The sequence below is a fragment of the Schistocerca gregaria genome, chromosome 6 (genome assembly GCF_023897955.1).
Source record: "Schistocerca gregaria isolate iqSchGreg1 chromosome 6, iqSchGreg1.2, whole genome shotgun sequence".
Classification (NCBI taxonomy): Eukaryota; Metazoa; Arthropoda; class Insecta; order Orthoptera; family Acrididae; genus Schistocerca; species Schistocerca gregaria.
Genome location: NC_064925.1, coordinates 248,845,701 through 248,866,290, shown reverse-complemented (window position 1 = coordinate 248,866,290; position 20,590 = coordinate 248,845,701). Strand labels below are relative to the sequence as shown.

At 43.4% G+C, this 20,590-nt stretch overlaps 1 protein-coding gene across 4 annotated transcripts in view; it reads left to right on the top strand.

Moving 5' to 3' along the window:
- The first annotated feature begins 15,854 nt into the window (after positions 1-15,854).
- The window catches only part of LOC126278568 (protein unc-80 homolog), a 953,735-nt gene continuing 948,999 nt past the window's right edge, over positions 15,855-20,590 (top strand). For all 4 annotated transcript variants that reach the window (XM_049978772.1, XM_049978771.1, XM_049978773.1 and 1 more), the window contains exon 1: positions 15,855-15,934. The gene's annotated coding sequence lies outside the window, so the exon portion shown is untranslated. The remainder of the gene's footprint in view (positions 15,935-20,590) is intronic.

The window sequence follows — 20,590 nt, the reverse complement described above, 5'->3', positions numbered from 1 at the left end:
GTCTACGAGCCCTTACACCAAGGATAGTACACTACTGGCCATTAAAATTGCTACACCAAGAAGAAATGCAGATGATAACCGGGTATTCATTGCACCAATATATTATACTAGAACTGACATGTGATTACATTTTCACGCAATTCGGGAACATAGATCCTGAGAAATCAGAACCCAGAACAACTACCTCTGGCCGTAATAACGGCCTTGATACGCCTGCACATTGAGTCAAACAGAGCTTGGATGGTGTGTACAGGTACAGCTGCCCATGCAGCTACAACATGATACCATAGTTCATCATGAGTAGTGACTGACGTATCGTGATGAGCCAGTTGCTCGGCCACCATTGACCAGACGTTTTCAAATGGTAAGAGATTTGGAGAATGTGGTGGCCAGGGCAGCAGTGTAACATTTTCTGTATCCAGAAAGGCCCGTACAGGACCTGCAACATGCGGTCGTCCATTATCCTGCTGAAATGTACGGTTTCGCAGGGATCGAATGAAGGGTAGAGCCACGGGTCGTAACACATCCGAAATGTAACGTCCTGTGTTCAAAGTGCCTTCAATGCGAACAAGAGGTGACCGAGACGTGTAACCAATGGCACCCCACACCATCACGCCCGGTGATACGCCAGTATGGCGATGACGAATACACGCTTGCAATGTGCGTTCACCGCGATGTCGCCAAACACGGATACGACCATCATGATGCTGTAAACAGAACCTGGATTAACCGAAAAAATGACGTTTTGCCATTCGTGCACCCAGGTTCGTCGTTGAGTACACCATCGCAGGCGCTTCTGTCTGTGATGCAGCGTCAATGGTAACCGCAGCCACGGTCTCCGAGCTGATAGTCCATGCTGCTGCAAACGTCGTCGAACTGCTCGTGGAGATGGTTGTTGTTTTGCAAACATCCCCATCTCTTGACCCAGGGATCGAGTCGTGGCTGGACGATCCGTTACAGCCATGCGGATAAGATGCCTGTCATCTCGACTGCTAGTGATATGAGGCCGTTGGGATACAGCACGCCGTTCCGTATTACCCTCCTGAACCCACCAATTCCATATTCTGCTAACAGTCATTGGATCTCGACCAACGCGAGGAGCAATGTGACGATACGATGAACCGCAATCGCGGTAGACTACAATCCGACCTTTATCATAGCCGGAAACGTGATGGTACGCATTTCTCCTCGTTACACGAGGCATCAAAACAACGTTTCACCAGACAACGCCGGTCAACTGCTGTTTGTCTCTGAGAAATCGGTTGGAAACTTTCCTCATCTTAGCACGTTGTAGGTGTCGCAACTGAAAAGCTAATCATTTGCATATCACAGCACCTTCTTCCTGTCGGTTAAATTTCGCGTCTGTAGCACGTCATCTTCGTGGTGTAGTAATTTTAATGGCCAGTAGAGTATTATTAATGTACTGAGGAATGGCGACAAATTCGTTTTGATTTTTCGAACAGTACGACCGATTCAACAGAATCTGGAACAAATAAAAACGGTTCGCTGGGTTTGCACCAACATACAGAGGGTAAACTGCAGTCACGAAATGAATGGTGGAAGGACTTAAGTTTACCTAACAGTACTCATACGCCTGATTGGCGCCCGAGTTTCAAACCAGAAGGAGAACTACACCCAACAACGTTTTTGAGGACTTTAGATTTTCTCGGCGAATCTCGAAGATGAATTCTTCACGTCGACACTACTTCAGATACTTAATTCATGATTTTTCCTTAAACTTTTCGCCTGATGATCACAGGTGGGAATCTTGTTGAATTGTTGCCGCAGAACGACCCCTCGACTCGGCTAATAACCCGAGAAGGCTTCATCATTTTTGTGGATTGTTAAGGGGGTTTGTCGTCTAAGTGGGATGACAGCAACAAAATAGTTTGTGATCGGACATTCAGAGGCTGAAGCAGCCGAATGGATGGTACTTCATAAACACGATTTTAAGAATTGGTCAAATTTTGTACAAGAACTGAAGGACAAATAAGGAGAAACTTTTCAATACGCCTTATGTCCACTGGTGGACAGAATTGAGTTTGATATGAAATCCGGTATTTTATTACCCGCTCCACACGCTCCTTCCATCATATTGTGTCCAAATCCTTTTTAAAGGGCGCTGAAAAGAAGCAGATACAACAAATAGTATTTTTTCCTCTAGTATGATTGAATCAAACGGCATTAAGTCTAACACTTGCCTTTATTTTGTTGGTTTCATTGAATGACTGGGGGACTAAAGCGAAACCCTTTAACTGACCAACAATGACCAGATAATATTCGTTTTCAGTATTACTGGATAAACTGACTAAACCAGATGTTGTACAGAGTTTCAGGGAGAGCGTAAGGGAACAGATGGCAGGGATGAGGGAAAGAAATACAGTACAAGAAGAGTGGGTAGCTTTGAGAGATGAAATAGTGAAGACAGCAGAGGATCATGCAGGTAAAAAGACGAGGGCTAGTATAAATCCTTGGATAACAGAAGAAATATTGAATTTAATTGATGAAAGGAGAAAATATATAAATGCAGTAAGTGAAGCAGGCAAAAAGGAATACAAGCGTCTCAAAAATGAGATCGACAGAAACTGCAAAATGGGTAAGCAGGCATGGCTAGAGGATAAATGTGAGGATGTAGAGGCTTATCTCACTAGGGGTAAGATAGATACTGCCTACTGGCAAATTAAAGAGACCTTTGGAGAAAAGAGAACCACTTGTATGAACATCAAGAGCTCAAATGGAAACCCAGTCCTAAGCAAAGAAGGGAAAGCAGAAAGTTGGAAGGAGTATATAGACGGTCTACACAAGGGCGATGTACTTGAGGACAATATTATGGAAATGGAAGAGGATTTAGATGAAGATGAAATGGGAGATATGATACTGCGTGAAGAGTTTGACAGAGCACTGAAAGACCTGAGTCGAAACAAGGCCCCGGGAGTAGACAACATTCCATTAGAACTACTGACGGCCTTGGGAGAGCCAGTCCTGACAAAACTCTACCATCATTTAATTGGGACCACATTCGTTAGTTTCGTATACTCTGCCCCAGGAAAAAGACACACAAGCTAAACCGACAGTATCGCGTCTTTCATGTGCCGAAGAAAGATAAAGTACATTGGTCGAGAAGTTACTCACTTATTCAAATAATGAGCTTATCCCCTTTAGAAATAGTAGGTAAACGCATAATATGGGAACAATTACTATCGGCACCACCTAGCCTCCGGTGGAATAGCGAAATTTGTAGGTGTAGGCTGAAGTAGTACATAACAAGTTAAGTCGAGACTGAACACTATCAAATACATTGCACTTAATAATGGCTATCAAGAACATGAAATACACACACTATCACAACGCACAACAAAAAATGTGACACAGCTTTCTCACACAACATCCAAAACCCAAGTACATAACGTTGCCATATTCAGGTGTCATATTAGCAAAATAGCCAAGCTGTTTAAAAAAACAGTCATCAGGGTCACCTTTGCCACCAACAACAACTTAAAAAAGAAACTGATAATTAACATCTCGCATCCCAAACTTGACAAAGCAGGAATTTATAAAATTACATGCAGTCATTGCAACCAATATTACATTGACCATAAACTGGAAGACATTTGAAAACCCGCTTTAAAGAACACATTGACCGTTTCAGACTTGGCAAACCGAATAAATTAATATAGCGAAACATATAAATGTAACAGGACACAGTGTTACAAAGGACAACGATCTCAAACTACTCTGTAATTTAGAAAAGAGCTGGAAAATGGACATCTGGAAATAAATGTAAATATTCATCCATGGCCACGTGGGGAATAACGAGATCCTGAATGAAGTGACAGACTTCAAAAATTCACATATCTTTTCCAATTTCACTACAGTACTCCTAGAATAAAAGATACATGACAGTCGTTTGACTCAAGCCCCAGCAATAGCTTATAAATATGAAAAATAAATAATTCATATCGTGATGTGTTCAATAATATTTCAACAGGTGCTCAATTTGTAATGTATTTCGTGAACCTGCATCTGCAATACGATAACAAGACGTGCAGAAAACACGTAAACATCTGACATCACATAATCTATAAATCGATAGTCAAATCGAAACCAGCTGCATTTCGACCGCTACGTGTCCACTGAATTACAGAACTATTTGTGATTGTGTTTCCAAGTTACTGCTATGTTAGAGGCAATTCATGAACAGTGGCCAAGAGAGCCAAGGAAATGGAAACATCTCAGCACATCACAGCGAGACTACCACGCCAGAAGAACAAAGTGAGTGACTGTTACAGAACCTTTTCGTGCAAACATCAGTCCAGCTTCTAAAGTGACATCGCCTCTTAATAAGTTTTCTCTTCTGCCACAGGATGACCATAGCATTTATGAAAATACTATGTAACATTAGTACGGCCTTATTGTAAAATTGTTTTTGAAATGCCATTTAACCTGAAGATGAGTTACTCCCTCGAAACATGTCGCTTAATAAATAAGTAATACAATAGTTGACGAAGTTAGTGACTGGTAGCGTTAATTTAAATTACCTTTACATATTTCCTGACACAGTCACGGTCGAAAAACAGTCAAAATGGCTTAAAATTCATTAATTAAAAGAATATGTTGAATTATGAGACTTAATGCAAGGTGAATCACATTATGAATGCTCGGAACCGAGGTAGGTGAAATGCAGGTAAACAAGCAACTGTTCAAATTGAAAGATGGTACCATAGAAGCTAAAATGATGTATTTTAATGGACTATCTCAATAAAATTGATTAGGTACAGTTATTTCGTCAGACTAGGGACCCAGGCGAAAACAAAAATTGTAGTTACATGTTCCGACATTCTATAAATTAAGGAAAACCTTATAATATGAAAAAGTATTATATCGATATTAGATACATAAGCATAAAGAGAATGTCTTACTACTAGATAAGGGAGTAACATGTAAGCTTATAACTAAAGGGAATATTGGCAATGCAACAGGAATAACTTCATTAATTAAAAGTTTGTCAGTTGTTGTTGCGGCGTTAGTTGAAATAGAGACTGAAGCCAGGTTAAAATAAGGATAATAGATGCTAAATGGTACTGACTTGACTGTGAATGCGGAACCTTCAAGTGTGTGTTTGTCAAAAAGAAATATTGTGATCTTAAGGACGAGAGATATAAGTTCGAGAAGCATATAAAGTTAAGCTGACAGAGATACTGAATTTTCTACTCGGAAGTGTGTGATGATATGAAGCACAGTGTTTCTGAGTGCGTTTTAATAATCGCTATACAGAAGCAAGAGGTTGTCAAGTCTTAAAAAAGGGCAAAAGCGGGTGGTATTAGTTTTATCACTTGCCAAAGGAGCTATCGAGTGGGGGGGCCGTAGTGTAACCAAACATAAATACAGTCACACCACGTTTTCCACCGCTCAGTTTGAAGTTGTGTTTGTGTGTACTCTACGAGCATAACCTTAGATATTTCGTATTCTTTATATAATATTATATTTATATTTAGTATTATTCATGCGTTTGTAAAATTGAAATTCTGTATATAAATAGTTTGTTTTGTAGCTGTTTCACATCGTGGCCAGCGCATTAATATGTCGACGGCAGTTTCTTGAGCGCAGCCGTCACGCTGAGAGCTGACAGCCATTGTCCACCAGGCGAAGGCAACCGCGCGGTAGAAGATCCTGCCCTCTGATTCATATAAAAAAATATACTTTTTCGTCAGAGTAAGCTACAAAAATTTATGCTGGCAGTGACACGAAAATAATTTTTTATAATTTTTATTGCATTCTTATTTCTAGCACTACCATAGGAGGGAAGGAAGATTAATGAGCCGGCTGGGGTGGCCGAGCGGTTCTAGGCGCTGCAGTCTGGAGCCGCGCGACCGCTACGGTCGCAGGTTAGAATCCTACCTCGGGCACGGATGTGTGTGATGTCCTTAGGTTAGCTAGGTTTAAGTAGGGGACTGATGACCTTAGAAGTTAAGTCCCACAGTGCTCAGAGCCATTTGAAAAATTTTTTTGAAGATTAATGCCCCTGTTTATGATGATGGCATTAGAAAGTGAGTTATATCTTAAAACGGACAAAGAAGGTGCCTCAGCGGCAAGTCAGACCCCACAAAAATGATTTATCACACAAAATTATTTCAGTGAGCTTCGGTAGGGATTAGATGTAAAATTACCAGAAAAACTTCGAGTAAATGATAAAAATAATGCTACCCATGTATCCACGCAATATAGTACCAACGTAACCTAAGTGATACTTTGTTTCACGTATCTATAATGTGTGATTTCTACTAATCAGCACAGCAACGACCTGCAGGTATTATGTGTAAAACTGATTTTAGTACTCTAGGGATTCTTCCCACTTTTATTTATTTAGTGATCTTTTCCTCCTCCCCCTCACTGTGTCCACCACAGCTCTTTCTGTCCACCACCTTCTACCACCGCTATCTGTCCATCTCCTCCTTTCTACCTCTTCATCTCTTCCACTCTTTCTCTCTCTTCACCCCCCCCCTCTCTCTGCACATCTCTTTCTGCCCCTTCTCCCTATCCATCTCCTACTGGCCGCCTCTCCCTATACATCTCCTCCCCACCTCTCACTGTCCATCCCCTGTTCAACCCTGTCTCAGTCCATCCCTCCTGTCCCCTGTAACTGTCTACCCCCCCCCCCCCTTCTGTTTGCAACGTTTGTAGGCCTGAAATCTGGTTTCACAGGATAGAGCGTACCAGTTTATGGTTGTGGAGGAGGACATAATCAGTTACTGTCAATTGCACAAAACACACAAACTTTTATTTTCTTACGCACGACTTAATTACACACTGCCTTAAAAGGATCAAATTAAAACAATACCACTAAAGGCCTAGTTAAGAAAACTTGTGATGCTCCTGAGCTGAAGGCCCAAAACCACACCAAAAACAAGAATGGATGAAGGGCTGAATACAAGTTATTAAAAATTGCTTTAAACTTTAAAAAAACACATGGCTGAAGACCTTATTTTTAATAAGATAAGTACTTGACTGAAGGCCACACGCAAGACATTGAACAACTCAGGGCCTAGGACCTGGATAACAAGAATTTCAGATAGAACAAACATTTAAAATTTAGTTTTTGAACAATCTTCAAATTTTAAATTAAGATGGCTGAAGGCCTTATTTTAAAATCAAAACAAATTAATTTAATAGGCAGCTAAAGGCCTCGCTCAGTACTTCAGTCTAAAATGAAAATCACAATAAAAAACCCAGTTGTGCTCAGAAGTGTTGCAAGGGTCAGTCTGAGGGGGTAGCTCTAACGTAAGGTGAGGTGAGACAGACAGCCAAAAGTAAGGTTAAATAATCGGATGACAACCCGACCTAGGGACGGCTGAAGGACCGACAAATAAACTAATCAATTCCCTTCCGCCCAACCAACGGCACGACAACGGAAAGTATCAGCTGAGTACGAAGATAACAGCAGCACTACGTCGTCGAAATTGGCGTCTAAAAACAGTCACGGCATAATAACCACCGTCAGAAAAAAAGTGAACAAACAACTAAAAGACTGTCGAACTACACACCATGCCAAACAGTATCAACACGGCGAGGAAAACACAGGTAAATGGGGCATTAACGGCCACGAGGCAGAAAATACCGCTGGTGCACTTCACTGATAGGTGACAATCAATTTAATAATTAAAGACCATACAGGAAGACGGCTGCAAAATTCCGCCAACTCCAACACACCATGCATTGCTGCTGGTCGGAACGGCCCAGGAAGCATCAACCGGCTATGAGCGAAGAGATGTCGAAGCAGTTGAGGTTTCATAACAGGTTATCTGATCTCTCAACTTCAGTGCCCAGGATCGGTGGGCAACGAACGTTGTAGCTCTCACAGCTACCGTCTCACAATCCGACCCCTCATGCATGCTGCCAGCGGTTCTGACCTGACCTCGCACCGTGGAGACTTCCTCGCTGCTCTATCCCAACCGACCGACTGCCACACACTCCACAACACAAGCTACACACGGTTCCACGAAAACACTTCCACAACAACTCGAACAATACGAAAACCAGTGATTGAGGGACAACAAAGACGAATCACAAGTCGACACACACGAAGAACCCAGAAGCGGTCGGTGATCAAATACACGTCATCCGACTTTTTCCACACATGGAGCATCTTCTTCTTCAGCGTGACAATGGCAGGCCTTGAGTTCGCTGTCTTCGATCATCCTCCATATAATCCCGACTTGGTCCCATCCGATTTCCATCTGTTTCCAGAACTTTGAAGCAAACGTCAGAGAGGTTTGCAACAAAGTCAACCAGCCTACAGTGGTACTATCAACAGCTCGTCTCCTGTGGGAGAAATATGTTCTTCGTTAAGGTGACTATGTAGATAAGCGAATACAGGGCAATAAAAAAGTCAGTATAAATTTGAAAACTTAATAAACCACGGAATAATGAAGACAGAGAGGTAAAAATTGACACACATGCTTGGAATGGCATGGGGTTTCATTAGAACAAGAAAAAAAACAAAGTTCACAAATGTCCGACAGATGGCGCTGGACAGCAAAAACTGCTACCGTGACGGGTGAGAGGTACGCCGATATGTTACAGAAGCGCATCATCCCCAGTCTGGCTGATAAACACCTGCTGGGACGTACGATGTTTATGAAGGATGGCGCTCCACCCCATATTGCTAGAGGCGCGAAAGATCTCTTGCAGGCGTCGTTTGGTGATGATCGTGTGCTCAGCCGCCACTTTCGTCATGCTTGGCCTCCCAGGTCCCCAGACCTCAGTCCGTGTGATTGTTGGATTTGGGGTTACCTGCAGTCGCAAGTGTATCGTGATCGACCGACATCTCTAAGGATGCTGAAAGACAACATCCGACGCCAATGCCTTACCATTACTCCGGACATGCTTTACAGTGCTGCTCACAACATTATTAATCGAATACAGCTATTGTTGAGGAATGGTGGTGGACATATTGAGCATTTCCTGTAAAGAACATCATCTTTGCTTTGTCTTACTTTGTTATGCTAATTATTGCTGTTCTGATCAGACGAAGCGCCATCTGTCGGACATTTTTTGAACGTTTGTATTTTTTTTCTGTTCTAATAAAACCCCATGTCATTCCAAGCATGTGCGTCAATTTGTACCTCTCTATCTACATTATTCCGTGATTTATTCAGTTTTCAAATTTATACTGACTTATTGATCACCCGGTATATAGATATGAAGAACAAAAATGTAGAATGTTAATAAAGTTTGTTTTATTTAAAAAGCTTTAAGAGGTTGCACGTAAAAAATTCGGAGGTATTATACTTTATGGATTGCTTCACTATTTACCCATGGAACAAAAATAGCACTGGGGCTATAAAAGGCATATGCACAAGCACATATGGCAGTAGTATCGGATACACAATACATAAAAGAGCAGTGCGTTGGGGCAGCTGTCATCTGTACTCAGTTTATTCATGTGAAAAAGTTTCGGATCTGATTTAGGCCGTACGACAGCATTAACAGACTTTGGACGCTGAATGGTAGTTGTAGCTAGACACATGGGACATTCTATTTTGAAAACCGTTAAGGAATTCAATATCCCGAGATCCACAGTGTCAAGAGTAAGCCGACAATACTAAATTTCAGGCATTACCTCCACCAAGGATAATGCAATGGCCGAAGGCCTTCACTTAACGGCCGATAGCAGCGTTGTTTGAGTAGAGTTGTCATCGTTAACAGACAAGCAGCACTGTGTGAAATAACCGCAGAAAACAATGTGGGACTTACGACGAACGTATCCGTTGGGAGAGTGTGGCGAAATGTGGCATTTGTGGTATCGATAGCTACGATGCCACAACGTAGGTTCGCTCTGCTAGGTTGGCACTGCGACACCGACACCGACGACAGCGCCTTCTAGCCGACGCTGTGCAGCTCTACGAGCGCCGCTCCTGATTCTGCCCATTTGATTCCTAGGAGACGACCAAGCAACATTGTTTCTATTTCATAGTGGGCGAGAAACTACAGATTTTGCCAGTGTAACTAGATTGATGTACAGCTTCGCAACTACCTGCTCATCTGAGCCAAAGTTAAGCTGTACGAAGCGTTCTACCTCACATGCTCCTCCTAACTTCCTACATACGGCTTACCCTTCAGTTTTCAGGAGCAGACCACGCGCCGCCTACCAGGCGGGATACAAAAGCATTAATGGTCTATGGCAGTAGACAACCGACGCCTATGCCTTAGTAACAGAACGATAGGGCCTACACCCCCTCTACTGGACTCGTGATCATATCGGTCAGACCACTGAAGACTGGAAGCTGTGGCTTGGCCACATGACTCCCGACTTAGGTTGTTAAGAGCTGATGGCAGAGGTCGAGTGTGAGGCAGTCCCCAAGAGACCATGGTTCCCAGTTGTATTTAAATTTAAATGGCTCTAAGCACTATGGGAGTTAACATCTGAGGTCATCAGTCCCCTAGTCTTAGAACTACTTAAATCTAACTAACCTAAGGACAACACACACATCTATTGCCCGAGGCAGGATTCGAACCTGCGACCGTAGCAGCAGCGCGGATCCGGACTGAAGCGCCCATAACCGGTCGGCCACGGAGGCCGGCTCTCCAGTTGTCATCAAGGCACTCTGCTAGGTTGTGGTGGCTCCACAATCTACATCTACATGACTACTCTGCAATTCACAATTAAGTGCTTGGCAGAGGGTTCATCGAACCACAATCATACTATCTCTCTACTATTCCACTCCCGAACAGCGAGCGGGAAAAACGAACACCTGAACCTTTCTGTTCGAGCTCTGATTTCTCTTATTTTATTTTGATGATCATTCCTACCTATGTAGGTTGGGCTCAACAAAATATTTTCGCATTCGGAAGAGAAAGTTGGTGACTGAAATTTCGTAAAAAGGTCTCGCCGCGACGAAAAACGTCTATGCTGTAATGACTTCCATCCCAACTCGTGTATCATATCTGCCACACTCTCTCCCCTATAACGTGATAATACAAAACGAGCTGCCCTTCTTTGCACCCTTTCGATGTCCTCCGTCAATCCCACCTGTTAAGGATCCCACACCGCGCAGCAATATTCTAACAGTGGACGAACGAGTGTAGTGTAAGCTGTCTCTTTAGTGGACTTGTTGCATCTTCTAAGTGTCCTGCCAATGAAACGCAACTTTTGGCTCGCCTTTCCGACAATATTATCTATGTGGTCCTTCCAACTGAAGTTGTTCGTAATTTTAACACCCAGGTACTTAGTTGAATTGACAGCCTTGAGAATTGTACTATTTATCGAGTAATCGAATTCCAACGGATTTCTTTTGGAACTCATGTGGATCATCTCACACTTTTCGTTATTTAGCGTCAACTGCCACCTGACACACCATACAGCAATCTTTTCTAAATCGCTTTGCAACTGATACTGGTCTTCGGATGACCTTACTAGACGGTAAATTACAGCATCATCTGCGAACAGTCTAAGAGAACTGCTCAGATTGTCACCCAGGCCATTTATATAGATCAGGAACAGTAGAGGTCCCAGGACGCTTCTCTGGGGGACACCTGACATTACTTCAGTTTTACTCGATGAGTTGCCGTCTATTACTACGAACTGCGACCTTCCTGACAGGAAATCACGAATCCAGTCGCACAACTGAGACGATACCCCATAGCTCCGCAGCTTGATTAGAAGTCGCTTATGAGGAACGGAAATCTAGAAATACGGAATCAACTTGAGATCCCCTGTCGATAGCGGCCATTACTTCGTGCGAATAAAGAGCTAGCTGCGTTGCACAAGAGTGATGTTTTCTGAAGCCATGTGGGTTGTGTTTACATGGAATGGACAGGGTCCGCTGGCCCAGCTAAACGGGTCACTGACTGAAAATAGTTATATACTTATATGGATATGGTGTCCTTTCATTCGGACATGTTCGAAAGAACACACGCCGTATCCATATAAGTGTATAGTTCTGGCGATACCGGCCATGACGTTCTTCTTCTGTGCGGATGCACCCGTATTCCACGAACTCTTACGGGACTTGGTAAGACTGTCTTCCACGAGTAATGAGTGTGTTAGGGTGCGACACTACGAATGTAGTGTGTGGCCATACAAGGTGAGAGTGTGGGTCTCACGAGAGGCGTGCACGAGATAGTCCCTGCAGTCGCGCTATATTCTGTGCCCTCGGTGGCTCAGAAGTCCGCAGCTCGTGGTCGTGCGGTAGCGTTCTCACTTCCCGCGCCCGGGTTCCCGGGTTCGATTCCCGGTGGGGTCAGGGATTTTCTCTGCCTCGTGATGACTGGGTGTTGTGTGATGTCCTTAGGTTAGTTAGGTTTAAGTAGTTCTAAGTTCTATGGGACTGATGACCATAGGTGTTAAGTCCCATAGTGCTCAGAGCCATATATTCTTATCCGGCACGGTATCTCAGCGTGTTCGGTCAGAGGGCTAGCTGCCCTCTGTAATAAAAAAACTGAGTTATTGGATCAACAACGAACTGAAACGGGTGTCTTTCGACGTCCGCTCGAGCAGATACAACGAACGAAAACGAACAAAATGAGGTAAAAAAAAGAAGAAAAGAGCGTCTGCCATGTAAGCAAGAGACCCCGGGTTCGAGTTCCAGTCGGGGCACACATTTTCACCTGTCCCCGTTGATATATATCAACGCCCGTTAGCAGTTGAAGGTATTAATACAATTCTATTTTCGAAAATCGTTATGTTCGGCTACTTGGAGACCATTTGTAGCCATTCACGGACTTAATGCTACCAAACAACGATGGAATTTTTATGGATGACACTGTGCCACGTCACCGGGTCACAATTGTTCGCAACTGGTTTGGAGAACATTCATTGAGCGAATGATGTGATAAGCCATATCGTCCGACGTGTCGAGTTGCTGCACTTCGCCCGCCAAAAGGAGATCCGACACGACATTAGAAGGTATCTCGTGACTTTTGTCACCGCAGTATTCACCTCACCTACCATAGTACATGGTTAGCTTTCCAGCTTCATTGACGCAAGCTGCATCCCTCTGCTGCTAAAGGGCTCCGAATTTTAGCGTGTAACGTGGCTGTGAAACTTAAAAAAGTCGGTGCCTGAGAAACAGTATGCTGTAATCGAATTTTTAAGCGCAACTTCTTCTTCAGCCTGACAAGTTCAGACCACACACAAGCGCAACAACAAACTGACGCCTCGGTTTAATTGTCATCAATCATGCTCCATAAAGTATCGACTTGAGCCGATCCGATTTTCATCTGTTTCCAGAACGTAAAGAATACTATTGAGTATTTCAGTTTGATAGTGATAGTGAAGGTAGCAGAGGATCAAGTAGGTAAAACGACGAGGGCTAATACAAATCCATGGGTAACAGGAGAGATACTGAGTTTAATTGATGAAAGGAGAAAATATAAAAATGCAGTAAATGAAGCAGGCAAGAAATACAAACGTCTCAAAAATGAGATCGACTTGAAGTGCAAAATGGCTAAGCAGGGATGGCTAGAGGACAAATGTAAGGATGTAGAGGCGCATATCACTAGGGATAAGATAGATACTGCCCACAGGAAAATTAAAGAGACTTTTAGAGAAAAGACAACCACTTGCATGAATATCAAGAGCTCAGATGAAAACCCAGTTCTAAGCAAAGAAGAGAAAGCAGAAGGGTGGAAGCAGTATATAGAGGATCTATACAAGGGCGATGTTCTTGAGGACAATATTATAGAAATGTAAGAGAATGTAGGTGAAGACGAAATAGGAGATATGATACTGCGTGAAGAGTTTGACAGAGCACTGAAAGACCTAAGTCGAAACAAGGCCCCTGGAGTAGACAACAATCCGTTAGAACTACTGACAGCATTGGGAGAGCCAGTCCTGACAAAACTCTACCATCTGGTGAGCAAGATGTATGAGACAGGCGAAATACCCTCAGAATTAAAGAAGAATATAATAATTCCAATCCCAAAGAAAGCAAGTGTTGGCGGATGTGAAAATTACCGAACTATCAGTATTTCGCAGCCGTGGCTTATTAATTCTTTACAGACAAATGTGAAAACTGGTAGAAGCCGACCTCGGGGAAGATCAATTTGGATTCCATAGAAATGTTGGAACACATGAGGCTATAGTCATCCTACGACTTATCTTAGACAATAGATTAAGGAAAGGCAAACCTACGTTTCTATCATTTGTAGACTTAGAGAAAAAAAATGGTTCAAATGGCTCTGAGAGGTCGCGTGGTTCCAAACTGTAGCGCCTAGAACCGCTCTGCCACAACGGCCGGCCACTTAGAGAAAGCCTATCCCCGATGTTATTAAATCTGTATATTGAGCAAGCAGTACAGGAAACAAAAGAAAAATTCAGAGTGGGAACTGGAATCTATGGAGAAGGAATAAAAACTTTGAGCCAAAATAAAATTTTCACTCTGCAGCGGAGTTTGCGCTGATATGAAACTTCCTGGCAGATTTCAACTGTGTGCCGGACCGAGACTAACTCAGGACCTGTGCAAAAGTCCCAAGTTCGAGTCTCAGTGCGGCATACAGTTTAATCTGCCAGTTTTAAAACTTTGAGGTTTGCCGATGACATCGTAATTCCGTGAGAGACAGGAAAGGGCGTGGAAGAGCAACTGAACGGAATGGATAGTGTCTAGAAAGGAGGATATAAGATGAACATCAACCAAAGCAAAACAAGAATAATGAAATGCAGCCGAATTAAATCGGGTGATGCTGCGGAAATTGGATTAGGAAATGAGACGCTTAAAGTAGTAAATGTGTTTTGTTATTTGGGGATCAAAGTAACTGATGATGGTCGAAGTAGAGAGGATATAAAATGTAACAGGCAATGGCAAGGAAAGCGTTTCTGAAGACGAGCAATTTGTTAACATCGAGTATAGATTTAAGTGTCAGCAAGTCGTTTTTGAAAGTATTTGTATGGAGTGTAGCCATGTATGGAAGTGAAACGTGGATGATAAGTAGTTTAGATAAGAAGAGAATAGAAGCTTTCGAAATGTGGTGCTACAGAAGAATGCTGAAGGTTAGATGGGTAGATCACATAACTAATGAGGAGGTATTGAATAGAATTGGAGAGAAGAGAAATTTGTGGCACAACTTGACAAGAAGAAGGGATCGGTTGGTAGGGCATATTCTGAGGCATCAAGGGATCACCAATTTAGTATTGGAGGGCAGCGTGGAGGGTAAAAATCGTAGAGGGAGACCAAGAGATGAATACACTAAACAGATTCAGAAGGATGTAGGTTGTCGTAGGTAGTGGGAGATGAAGAGGCTTGCACAGGATAGAGTAGCATGGAGAGCTGCATCAAACCAGTCTCTCATAAAGTGATAAAGTGATAAAGTGGCGCAAGCGCAGGTGAGGTTTTGGCTCCGACAACAAAGCCAGTCATCCTACAGTGACAGTATCAACAAGCTGGTCTCTCGTTGCTAGAATTGTGTTCGTCGCCAAGGTGACTATGTTATGAACCAAATATGTATACATGAAGAATAGAGGTGTAGAATGTTAATGAAGTTAGTTTATAATAAAAAAACGAAAACAAAATAAAAAAGCGTAAAAAGGTTATGAGCAAGCTCTCGCACAAAACATGTTCTTTATCCTTGTGGATTTCTTCGCTATTTACCTGTGGAACAAACGGTATATCGAACGTAACGCAGTCTGACTATAGTAAGACAGTGGACACGTTCGCTTGGATGACATGCTTTTGAATCAGGCACGAGAGGCTGACGACAGTAAAGCGCCGGAGGCTGGAGCGGCGCATGCGCAGAAGGCCGGCGCCGCTGGTCCAGGCGCCACGGTCACCCCGCCTGCCTCCGCCCCCGCCCACACCCCCACCCCGGCGGGAGATCGATGCGGACGCCGTCGGCGGCGCCGGCCGAGCCCCGTCAGTCGGTCGGGCAGCGGCCCAGCATCCGGCGGGGGGACCACAGCGCCGCGGCGCCTTCTTCGGCGGCCCACTGACAGCCCACAGAGGTACGCCGTCGCACTTACGTAAGCTGACCCGTGCCTGCCACCTGGAACGTGACACCTGCGCTAACCCTGCCGTCTTGTCGAAACAAAATGTTTCTACTACTATTCTATGACTGTTACTACTTGCACATACATACTTCGCTTGCCACTTGTCAGTACTCTGCGATGGGTACACGGAACCAACATTATCGATTTTCGTTCATAATTCATTCTCGTACGGAGCCAGGGAATAATGTGGCTTTTTTTGGCCCCCGATCCCTCCTGTTTTAATTTCATGGTACCTTCTTGATATACACACTGTTACAGAATGGCGTTTTAAAAATCTGGGACATTGCAGAAGATAATGCAATAATGAACATCTGGATTGAAATCTGAAATATTCTACAGTACTATGTACTTCCTACGCATTCGATAGAGTACACTAAACATCAGAATACTGTTGTTTGGAAAACGTTTATTCACAGTAGAATACAATCAAATTCTGTAAACCGAATCCAGGGCTTCACTAAGAAACATTGCCGTGCCGAATCATTACTATTCATGCGCTGTCATTTCAAACGTGGCAAAGATGAAAAATGGCAACTAGATATAGTATTGTGTTCTGTAGTCTTCTTCACCGGAAATTGCAGTAGTCTTGTCACGGTCGCCAACATGAACCACTCTCGATTAATTGGATGTCTTTTGTTATTAACCGAAACAGCAGCTAGCTTTAATTTTGATGTGACCGTATTCTAATATTTAAGTACTGATCGGATTTAGTTACTTCTCTAATCAGAGTGCGGCTGCTCTACAGTATTCACACAGTTATAAAGGGTTATGCAATAAGCAATGCTAATATGCTTGATTATATATTCTGTTTAGACACAATACGAGGCAGACACTACTTTCGTCTCTCACTTATAGCTACTGTTAATCCCATCACAGGTCACACAATGGTTAACACATACAATCCTCACTGCAGTCCAGTGGGTGATAGGCGCTGTTGACGCGAAAGCGAAAATACCGCACGCTGAAAGCCTTTGGAAGATACCTGTCAGTAATATCACGAATCGGTAATGTTTTGCTGAGAGTCAACTGACGACAACGGGGCCCCACCCAGCGGTAGGATACAACGCGTAACTCACAGCTCCGCCAGATTCTTGACACTTAACTCACGTAGTGTTACGGCGTTTGACAATCGACTTTGCCTGCCATGGACCTGTAAGAGGCAAAAATGTTATAGTGTGCAACGACGAACCATGTTTCGTTTCACCCTTCAAAATGGTTCAAATGGCTCTGAGAACTATGGGACTTAATATCTGAGGTCATCAGTCCCCTAGAACTTAGAACTACTTAAACCTAACTAACCTAAGGATATCACACACATCCATGCCCGAGGCAGGATTCGAACCTGCGACCGTAGCGGTCGCGCGGTTCCAGACTGAAGAGCCTAGAACCGCACGGTCACGCCGGCCGGCTTTTTCATTCTCCGTAAGATTCTGCGCCCTCCTTCGGTGGTATCAAGCGCTGTAACGATGCGGTCAATAAGCTCATGTACTGTTCCTACCGGTACTGAGTACACAGGAGACTTCACAATAACTCCAGCCGCAAAAAGTCAAAAGGAGCGGGGTCAGGAAAGTGTACAGGCCAAGGGACTGGGAACCGTTGTCCAGTTACTCTCTGCCTGAGAATGTCTGTAAGACATTCCACAGGCGAATGATCAAAGGGTGCTGCAGCACCACCATTTCGATATCTAAAACTAGCGAACAGTTGCAAGGCCACCTTATCCGCTAGTTCAGGCAAGACATTCTCCATAAAGCTCAAATATCATTTACCTCACAAGTGACCTGATAAGGTGTGGGGTCCAATACGGTTGATCTCCAAGAATTCCAGCTCAGATGTTCATTGAAAATCTCGCCTGGTAACTTCCCGTATAGCTAGTGCGTGGATTTTCAACAGCCTAGTGGTGGCTGCAGAAACTTTATTTCACAGTTTCCGGGTATAGCTCCCTAATATCAAAAAGCTTGACATTTTATCCTCTGCAATCTCTCAAGTGCTTAGAATGACATTCAGTAACTCCTTGCGCTCTATGATAGTAGTGTAACGGTCACACGCTTTCTTCGAATAGGTGTTCTCCAAATTTACCCAACAGAGTTTCGCGAGTACTACGTTCCCTTTCTTCCAAGGATTCCTATTCACGCCCCCGAGAACTTCTGTTACACTACCGTAGAGCTATACCTGTTCGGATAGAGTCAAGGCGTCACTCAGTTCGTTCGATATCTGTCATGTCTACTTCTTAAGGACTCCAAATACTGGAACAATACCCTAGAACTGCTCGCACTAGCGTCTTGTATGCAAATTCCTTTACAGATGCATTGCGTATTTCAGCATTACTTCTAAATACTGGGTGGTTATCATTAAAGTGTACTTACTGTGAGAGTACTGAAATTATGGTTCGGCAGCGAAACTTGATATTCTAATGCTTTAATGCGGAACAGATTAACGCTGAAGAAAACTGTTCCAATGTTGGCCAATGTTGGCGCCGTGAATTCAAGAAAGACGTATAGAAACGTTTCCATATGTACCGGATTATGAATGGGATGTGGGCAGAAAATGTCAAACACGTGAGAAAGTCATAATATTGAGTTTATTATCAACGATATATTACAGAATTTGTTCGATATGACCACCGGAGACGTCGACGAGATGCTGCTGTACAGCGCCAGATTGGCATCTGGTAGCCAAAATTGGAACTAAGTTTTTCCAGCGTAAAAGGGCTCCATATTAAAGCATTAGTGTACCCACCAAGTTTCATTGCCGTACGATAATTATCTCTGTGAACAGGTGCAATCTAATTAGAAACACCTGGTACAAACGCGATGCGATGTGATCAAGACGTTCAACACTACGCTTGTGATCAGACACTATCGAGTTCTTTACCTCCGTTGTAAGCTTTATCTTGCATTTATCCACATTTAAACAGAACTGACAGTCATTACAACGTCCTGTTCCTGTACTCGTAACGCTCAGTGTGTTAGTTTTCGAGACATGTAAGTGAGCCAGACCCCGATCGAATCTGGGCTGCGGATTAACGACCGTGACTGATGCGCTGGTCATCCTGTGGGTGTTTTATGCGGTTCGTCACGCTCTTTTAGGCAAATGATGGGCTGGTCTCCACTTTCTACCTCAGGAAGCTGAGTACGGCAACAGCTGAACTATGATTACTCACAGAACGAAGTTTGCGTAATTCACGGACAGGTGACGCACACGACTTCCCTCCGTTAGGTACCCGACGACTGTGCGACAGGGAGGGTATCCCACCGTAAAGTTAAATAAAATACTATGAAATGTATTCGTAAATTGTGAATAAGGTGGTGTAAGAGCTGTATGGTTTACTACAGACACACAAAAACTTGTGGAGGACCAGGATTCGAAACGGATTCCCCGTTTATCGCGAGCGGTCACCTTAACCACTTCGGTTATCCAAGCACGCATCCCGGACCGGAAAACTAATGAGGAAAACATTGTTTCTCCCTATGCGGGAGTCACACGAACGGTCTGCGAGCACTATGAGATGAAGAGACTATGATATACGGCAGTTTAAATCGGACGGGGAGGCGTGCACGGATAGACGAAGATGTCAAGGCGAATGCTCGCGATAAGTGGGAAATCAGGTTTAGAGCAGCGGTATGCCACAAGCTTTCATGTGTCTGTATTCAAGAATACAGCAATGTAATATCATATTCACTGTTTGCGAATACATTTCACAATTTAACACGACTGTAAATCGTCAGGAGTGTTTGTTCCTTCAAACATATGTACATACACTGTCGTCAAATACAGTATCTACTGCACTAACTGTGTTGTAGAAAATTCATTTGTCAAAAACTCGAGAAGAGCAGAGCTCATAAAATTCACTGAAAACTCTAAAGAAAATAAGAGGGAAACATTCAGTATAGCAAGGGGAAATACTGCCGAAGTCCTACAGTTCTTACGATCTTCCAAAGACGATATTTTTCTCTACATAACATCGTCTGCGAACAAGTTTGCAGCACTGCTTATCCTATCTAACAATTTGTTTATATGTATTTAGAACGTTGGAGGCCGTATTTAACTTCCTTGAGGCACAAACGGCATTAATTTCGTTTCCTTGGAAGGAAGATTAATATCTCGTCTGCAGCTCGGTCATTAGAGACGGAACACAAGCTCAGATTACGAAAGTATGGGGAAGGAAATTGGCCATGCCCTTTACAAAGGAACCACACCAGCATTTTCCTGGACCGATTTAGGGAAATTACGGAAAACCTGACGTAAGTCTGAGTAGCTGAACGGTGTGCTACCACTACGCCTAGTCGCTTGGTAACGTAAAAAATTCCAAGCTTCACTGTGTTTTTTAGTCCATGTTAAACTGTACATCCGCTTTAACTGGCTGTTTAAGTCAGCTTCCAAGGTCGTATCAGTGCAAGGGCACAACAACTCCAATAGAGCCATATTGTAGTTCAGTTCCGTCTCATACATCCGAACATAATTGCTCCTAGGTATCTGTGTGATACGACTAACTAGAGGTGTCATATTAACCTGTACCTTTTGTGATTACGGAACGTTACGTGTCTCTTCATTAACAGCTACCTTCATGTCTTCATACCATGCTGATTTTTGGTCAAGATCTAATTAAGAGTA